The sequence below is a fragment of the Caloenas nicobarica genome, chromosome 29 (assembly GCF_036013445.1).
Source record: "Caloenas nicobarica isolate bCalNic1 chromosome 29, bCalNic1.hap1, whole genome shotgun sequence".
NCBI lineage: Eukaryota > Metazoa > Chordata > Aves > Columbiformes > Columbidae > Caloenas > Caloenas nicobarica.
Genome location: NC_088273.1, coordinates 2,093,943 through 2,100,913, shown reverse-complemented (window position 1 = coordinate 2,100,913; position 6,971 = coordinate 2,093,943).

Below are 6,971 nucleotides of genomic sequence, written 5' to 3'. Positions count from 1 at the left end.
CAAACATTGCAGCAGGAGGGCAAAGCGGGGAGGCACAAAACTCTGCTCAGGACAGCGTGTGACTGAACAACACCGGTGCCCACGCTCCCCAGGGGACGAAGCTCAGCACGGCTTTGCCAGCTGTCCTTGGCACATCAGAGGCCCAGCTGTGACAAACCTCCAGACAGAGGATGCTGCCACTCACACCTCAGCTCCAGAGAGTGCCCGGCCCTGGGACTGGGCGGGACGGTGGTCAGGATGCTCCGGTCTGGGAACTGAGGTCCAGGGAAGGAGGTGTATGAGGGGAGCAGTCTGTGCACAATTGAGAATGACAAAGAGGAGAGAGACAGGGTCTTTGCAGAGGCCTCACAAAACAGAGATCCTGATTGCTGATTAGAAGTAGGGACAGCTGGAGATCACCCCAAAAAGCACTGAATAGAGATTCCTGCCTAGGGAGAGGCGGGAACTTGTGGTGCAAGAAGAAGGCTCCTTCTGACCCACAGATCTGCAGGTACAGGGTATGGGCAGTGCTGTGGCAAGAGCTGGAGGCGCAAGGAGGGCCAGGGCAGGATGGAAGAAGGCAGATGGGCTCCGCAAATGTCAGAGGGAGAAAATCATTGCAAAGCCCAGGGATGAACCAGGGGCCTTTAGATCTTCAGTCTGATGCTCTCCCAGCTGAGCTACTTCAGCTCTGCCCCGAACATCCAGCTGCAGCCTGCAGTGGAGAAGTCTGGGGTAAGGAAAAGGGATGCAAGTGCCAGGTGGCCAAGGAGAGAAATGATGGGGTTGGGGAGGTGAGGAGCAAAGTTGTCCACACAGTGTCAGACCTCAAGGGACAGCTTCTCCAACCAGTCCAGACCTCCTTAGGAGAGACTCTGGATCGATATCAGATAATGCTGCAATCACCTCTCCTCCACACTAAAAAAAAAAAAACCAATACCCTGAAACCAAAAAAAGTAATTTCTCTTAGAAGGTTTTTGAAATCGTTCTCCATAACTAGACTAGGAAACTTCTCCAATTAACTGTACATGACTAGAAGGAAACTACAAGAAGAGACATGGTTTCTTAGAGCTTTGTTCCGTGTAATGAGCCCCATGGTATATTTGGTACCGAGTCCTTGAAGCTCAGGCGCTGAGAGGAGATTGCACAAACCTTGCCAGAAGTCAAAGTCAGAAGAAAAACGCACTAAGTCCCTTGAAGTATAAATGAGTTCCACCGAGGACAAGTACTAGCAAAGCCTCCCCGGGGACTCATTAGAACAGAGAATTGGAGGCCATGATGGCAGATAAACAAAGGGTCATGTGCAGGCAGCTGAGGTGCTGAGAACACCCTGGTTTTGTTGGACGAAGCAGAGAGGCCAAGGCCTGACCCCCAGCCCCTGGGAAGGCAGATCCTGTCCCTCACCCATTGCTCAGGGCTCTTCCTGGGGCAGGGGGATGTGGGCTGTGTGATGCTGAGTGAAGGACAATGGTGTGACAGTTCCCAGCCTTCCTGGGGTGTGCAAGGAGGCCATGAGGTGCCCCAGTGCCTGAGGACAACATGATGATTGCCATAGCCAAGGGGACAAAGACTTGGGTTCTCTTGGTTACATCCAGCCTTGCCAGTGCCCTTTGCCATCTCCACCACAGGTTGTCCTACACTGTCCCATAGCTGCTTCTCTTTCCCTGCAGGCTGCAGACACCCATCTCACTTCCTCCCCTTGCTCTCACCCTGGTATTTCCATACATTGACCGATGTGTCTCCACTCCCATGCTCTGTTCCTTGGAACACAAGGTCGTTGACTGAAGTCATGCTCCTTCTGAATGATTTATTCTACCACAGCACTACCCTTTGAGTGACATTTCTTCCTTCTCATGTCCAGTTTCCACATTCCAAGCTGCACTGTGTGGCAGTGTTTCTCTCCTCTGCTGTAGAAAGGAGGACCCTGAAAAGTACTGACCTGTCAATCTGTTACCTGTGCCTGGGAAGATCATGGAACAGATCCTCCCAGAAGCTGTGCTAAGGCACAAGGAGGACAGGGAGGTGATTTGAGACAGCCAGCATGGCTTCACCAAGGGCAAGTCCTGCCTGACTAACCTAGTGGACTTCTACGATGGAGTAACTACATCAGCGGACAAAGGAATGGCTATGGATGTCATTTACCTGGACTTTGACATGGTCCCTCACAACATCCTTCTCTCTACACTGGAGAGATATGGATTTGATGGCTGGACTGTTCCGTGGGTGAGGTACTGTCTCAATGTTCACACCCAAAAAGCAGTGATCAATTGAACGATGGACACTGGTGACAAGTGACGTCCCTCAGGGGTCCATATCGGGATCAGTACTGTTTAATATCTTCATCAATGACATAGTGGGATCAAGTGCACCCTCAGGAAGTTTGCGGATGACACCAAACTGAGTGGTGTTGCTGATACGCCTCTGGGACAGAAGGCCACCCAGAGGGACCTGGATAAGCTCGAGAAGTGGACCCATTTGAATCTCCTGAGGTTCAACAAGGCCATACACAAGGTCCTGCACCTGGGTTGGGGCAACCCCCTTGCTATCATTACAGGCTGGGGGATGAAGGGATGGAGAGCAGCCCTGACGAGAAGGACTTGGGGATCCTGGTGGGTGAAAGACTGGACAGGAGCTGGGAATGTGCGCTTGCAGCCCAGATGGCCAAACATATCTTGGGCTGCATCCAAAGGAGCATGACGAGCAAGTTAAGGGAGGGGATTCTGCCCCACTCCGGTGAGACCGCACTTGGAGTCCTGCATCCGGCTCTGGGGTCCTCAGTACAGGACAGACATGGAGAGACCAACACTCTCCATACTCCAATCTCCTTTCAGGCAGTTGTAGAGAGTGAGAAGGCCTCCCCTCCACCTTCTTTTCTTCAGACTTAAACAGCCCCAGTTCCCTCAGCTGCTCCTCATCAGACTTTTGCTCCAGCCCCTTCACCAGCTCCATTGCCCTTCTCTGAACTTGCTCCAGCACCTCAAGGTGTTTCCTATAGTGAGGGACCCAAATCTGACCTCAGGATTCAAGGTGGGGGCCTCACAAGCGCCAGCTACAAGTGGATGATAACTACCCTGGTCCTGCTGGCTGCGCTACTCTTGATGCATGCCAGGATGCTGGTGGCATTTTGTCCACCCGGGCACATGCTGGCTCATATTCAGCTGCTATGAATCAACACCCCCAGATCCCTCTCTGCCAGGCAGCTTTCCAGCCACGCTTCCCTTCGGCCTGTAGCGCTGCCTGGGGTTCTTGAGACCCAAGTGCAGGACCTGGCACTTGGGCTTGTTAAACCTCAAACAACTACACTCAGCCCATCATTTTATCTGGTCCAGATCCCGCTGTAGAGCCTTCCTACCCTCCAGCAGGTCAACACTCCCTCCCAATTTGGTGTCATCTCCAAACTTACTGAGGGTGCACTTGATCCCCTCATCCAGATCATTGATAAAGAGATTATACAGAACTGGCCCCAATACTGAGCCCTGGGGAACACCACTCGTGACCGGCCACCAACTGGATTGGCTCCGTTCACCACAACTCTTTGCCCCGGTCCTCCAGCCAGTTCTTTATCCATCGCAGATACACCCATCCAGGCCATGAGCTGCAGCTTCTCCAGGAGAATGCTGTGGGATTCGGTGTCAAGGGCTCTACTGAAGTCTAAGTACACAACATCCACAGCCTGTGTGGTGGATTCACTCCCCCACGACAGACTTTCCCTCATCTGCTAAGCCGGTCACCTTGACATAGAAGGAGATCAGGTTGGTCAAGTGGGACTTGCCTTTCATAAATCATGCTGATTGGGCCCGATTGCTTGTCTCCTATGTGTGACCTCGCAGTCCCTTTCCCAGCCATGTTCCTGCTATTGATCTATCCCCTGCAGAGACACAAGTGACCTCACAGTCCCCTCCACAGCCATTGGCTTCCTACTGGACTATGAGTTCCTGAGACACAGCTGAGCACATGGCATCGTACCCAGCCATCACCCTCCTTGTGGTCCAGTGTGTGAGCAGATAAAACTAAGCTGCTTTCATCAAATTTATCTAATAGATTTCCGATCAAGGGTTTGAGTGGAGAAACGTTCCCCAGAGGAGCTGCTGTATTTACACTGGTGTATTTTATATCTCTGCTTCTGTCTTTTTTTTTTGTTGTTTTCTTTTTCTTCTTCCTCTGTCAATTCTCTCTTGAAAGAGCTCTCCAAGGAAAAGATTCATGGAATCCTACAAAAACACATCTTGCAAGAGACCCCTGAACACCATCTCTGTTCCACTGATATTTATGGCACCCCAAGGAATAGCTGATAGCATTTGTGCTCACTTGGGTTCATTTCACCACATGCACACAAGGGACATGCACGTGATGTGTATGGTTACAACTCATCTGTACAATGAAAACATGGACTTTTGACCTAGTGTTTCATAGAATCCTAGAATGTCCAGAGTTGGAAGGGACCCATAAGGATCATCGCATCCAACTCCTGTCCCTGTACAGGACAACTCCTTTTAGTCTTTTCTTCAGCTCTGATGGTGAGAAATAGTTATTTTATCACCATGCATGCTTGTTGAGGAAGGGTCCCGGGCTGAGCCTGGGTCTCCCATCCTAGGCATGCGTATTTTAGTATTATAATGAGCGTATAAGGAGAAAAGTTCTGCTAAAGGACACTTTATGTAACAGTCTTGAGATAGATGTTAAAACAAGACTCAACTACTTGTGCAGGCTCCAGAGTGTCTGCACTGCAAGGACAGTATTCTTTGCACGTTCTGATCAGGTGTTTTAAAAGTCACTTTAATCTTTGTTAGAGGAGCAGAGTGACCAAAACTGAGAGGATTTACATATTTTAGGTTAGCAATTGCAGGCAGGATTCATTCTTCTAACTGGTAAGGACTACATATTCTGTCTTCAAACACTTCTCCAAGGTAAAAAATCATTGAATCATATAATACCTCAGGTTTGATGAAGGCCCTGAACATCATCTTGTCTCACTCTCCTGCTCAGGGCAGGGTCCACCAGGTGAGGTTGTTCTAGGCCTCTGCCCAGCTTTCCATCATCCACAAAGGAGCTGAAAATGTGCTCCGTGACATGATGCAGGAGGAGAATAAACCCATTCACCAGTGTTGCCCCAAGTACTCATCACTGAGGGATGCCACTAGAAACTGGCTAAACAGAGGACTTTGTACCACTGATGATGTTTGGGCTTGGTCATCCAGCCAACTTCCCACCCATCAAAACATCCACATCTTCATCCCAGACCTCACCAATCTGCTCTAAGGCCACCACAGGAGACCATGTCTGGGGCCTTGCAAAACTCCATGTACACAACATGCCTTTCTTTCCCCTGGCCATTTGGGTTCAGCAATCCCTTCCTTGTCCTTCGACTGCCTGGAAATAGATGCAGGAGGATGTGGCCCATCCCCTTCCCAGGGACAGACGTAGGCTGACCAGCCGGTAATTCTCCCAGTTCTCCTTCCTGCCATTCTTGAAGATGGGTTTGACGTCTGCCTTTCTAAGAGACCTCTGAACCTCTCTGATTACTCTGGCACTTTTGACACCACAATCCAGAATTTCCCACAGGGAAAGAGGGGCAGGTGTAGGACTGTGTAGAACAGCATGTGATGGAGATGGCAAAGGTGATGTAGCAAATAGGGACACTCGCGATGAGCCTGCCCAAGGGAGCTGAGATGAATCTCACTGGGCCACTGGGAGTCCCTGGAGTCACACACAGAAATATCAGGGTTCTGTCAGGCACCCACATCTGAGCTGGCCTCGTGGACTCTTAAAACACATTGAGATATTCAGGGTCAGACACTTTCCCTTTTACAGGCAGATACAGGAGTCACAGTGTCTCTCTGGCCTCCTGTTCCTATTCCCAAAGGATGGGAGGCACCTCAGCCCCATGGTGTGTGATCATGTTCTGCATTCTTCTTTGACGTCCCTCATCATTAGGAATGGACATTGGCTCAAGGAAGCACATCCCAGTGCTGCATTCTGGTGGTTTCCTATGGGATATTAGTCCCAACATGATGTGACCTCAATAAACTGTCTGTCTCACAGGCCTTCGTGGAAACCCAAGGAATAGCTGATGGTGTTTGTGCTGACTCGGGTTCATGTCACCTCACATACATGAAGTGTATGCTTACATGTCATCTGAAAAATGCAAACATGAACCTCTGACCTACTCATTCAGAGTAATTCCATAGAGGGACAAAGAACTCTGAGCTGGGGTGAGAGGCCAGTGCTGGAAATGGTGGTTGTGAGGGGCCAGTCCATGGTGATTGACCTGAGGCTCCTTCCGAAGGGGTGTCCAGTGCACACGGGCACAGCCCAGCCCCTGCTCTGCTGGTCCTGCAGGTCTCTGGCAGGAGGCCTGGCTGTGAGAGGACACTGCTGTGTGCCCAGCCCTGCACACACATACTGTTCAGCTGCACAACGGTGTTTCATCTGTGGGCCACTTTTGTAGGCATATGCTTGAGATAGATTTTGCAAGAAGATATAAACCATCATGCACTGCCCTGAGGAGATGACCGTTCTTTCTGGAAAGGCTGCTCTGAGGCCAGCTCTGTCACAGCAGTGCCCATTGCCTGTCCCTGCCTGCGCTCACAGGACTGACACACAGCAGGACGGTGACCAAGCTGCCAGAGCACTCAGGCCTCGCACCAACACAAGGGATGAGAAGGAGAGTGTGGGAGTGGAACGAGAACAGCTCTGGAAGACCAAGCTCTGCTGCTCCCTGTCCGTGCTGCCATGCAAGACCTCTTTTCCCTTCCACCCATGCTCACATGAACTCTCCCTGCAGCTCAAAAAAGGCCTTGGAGTTAGAATGTCTGCAGAAAACAATTTGCTGAAGGGCCCTTTATTTTGCTTTAACACAGAGAGCATGATTCCTTGTTGACACAGACACTCGACGAGAAAAGAAAAGCAGGCAGTGAATTACAAAGGGAATTAAAATATTATAAGAAAAAAACACAACTAGAGAGAAAAAATACTGCAAACAGGATGACCCT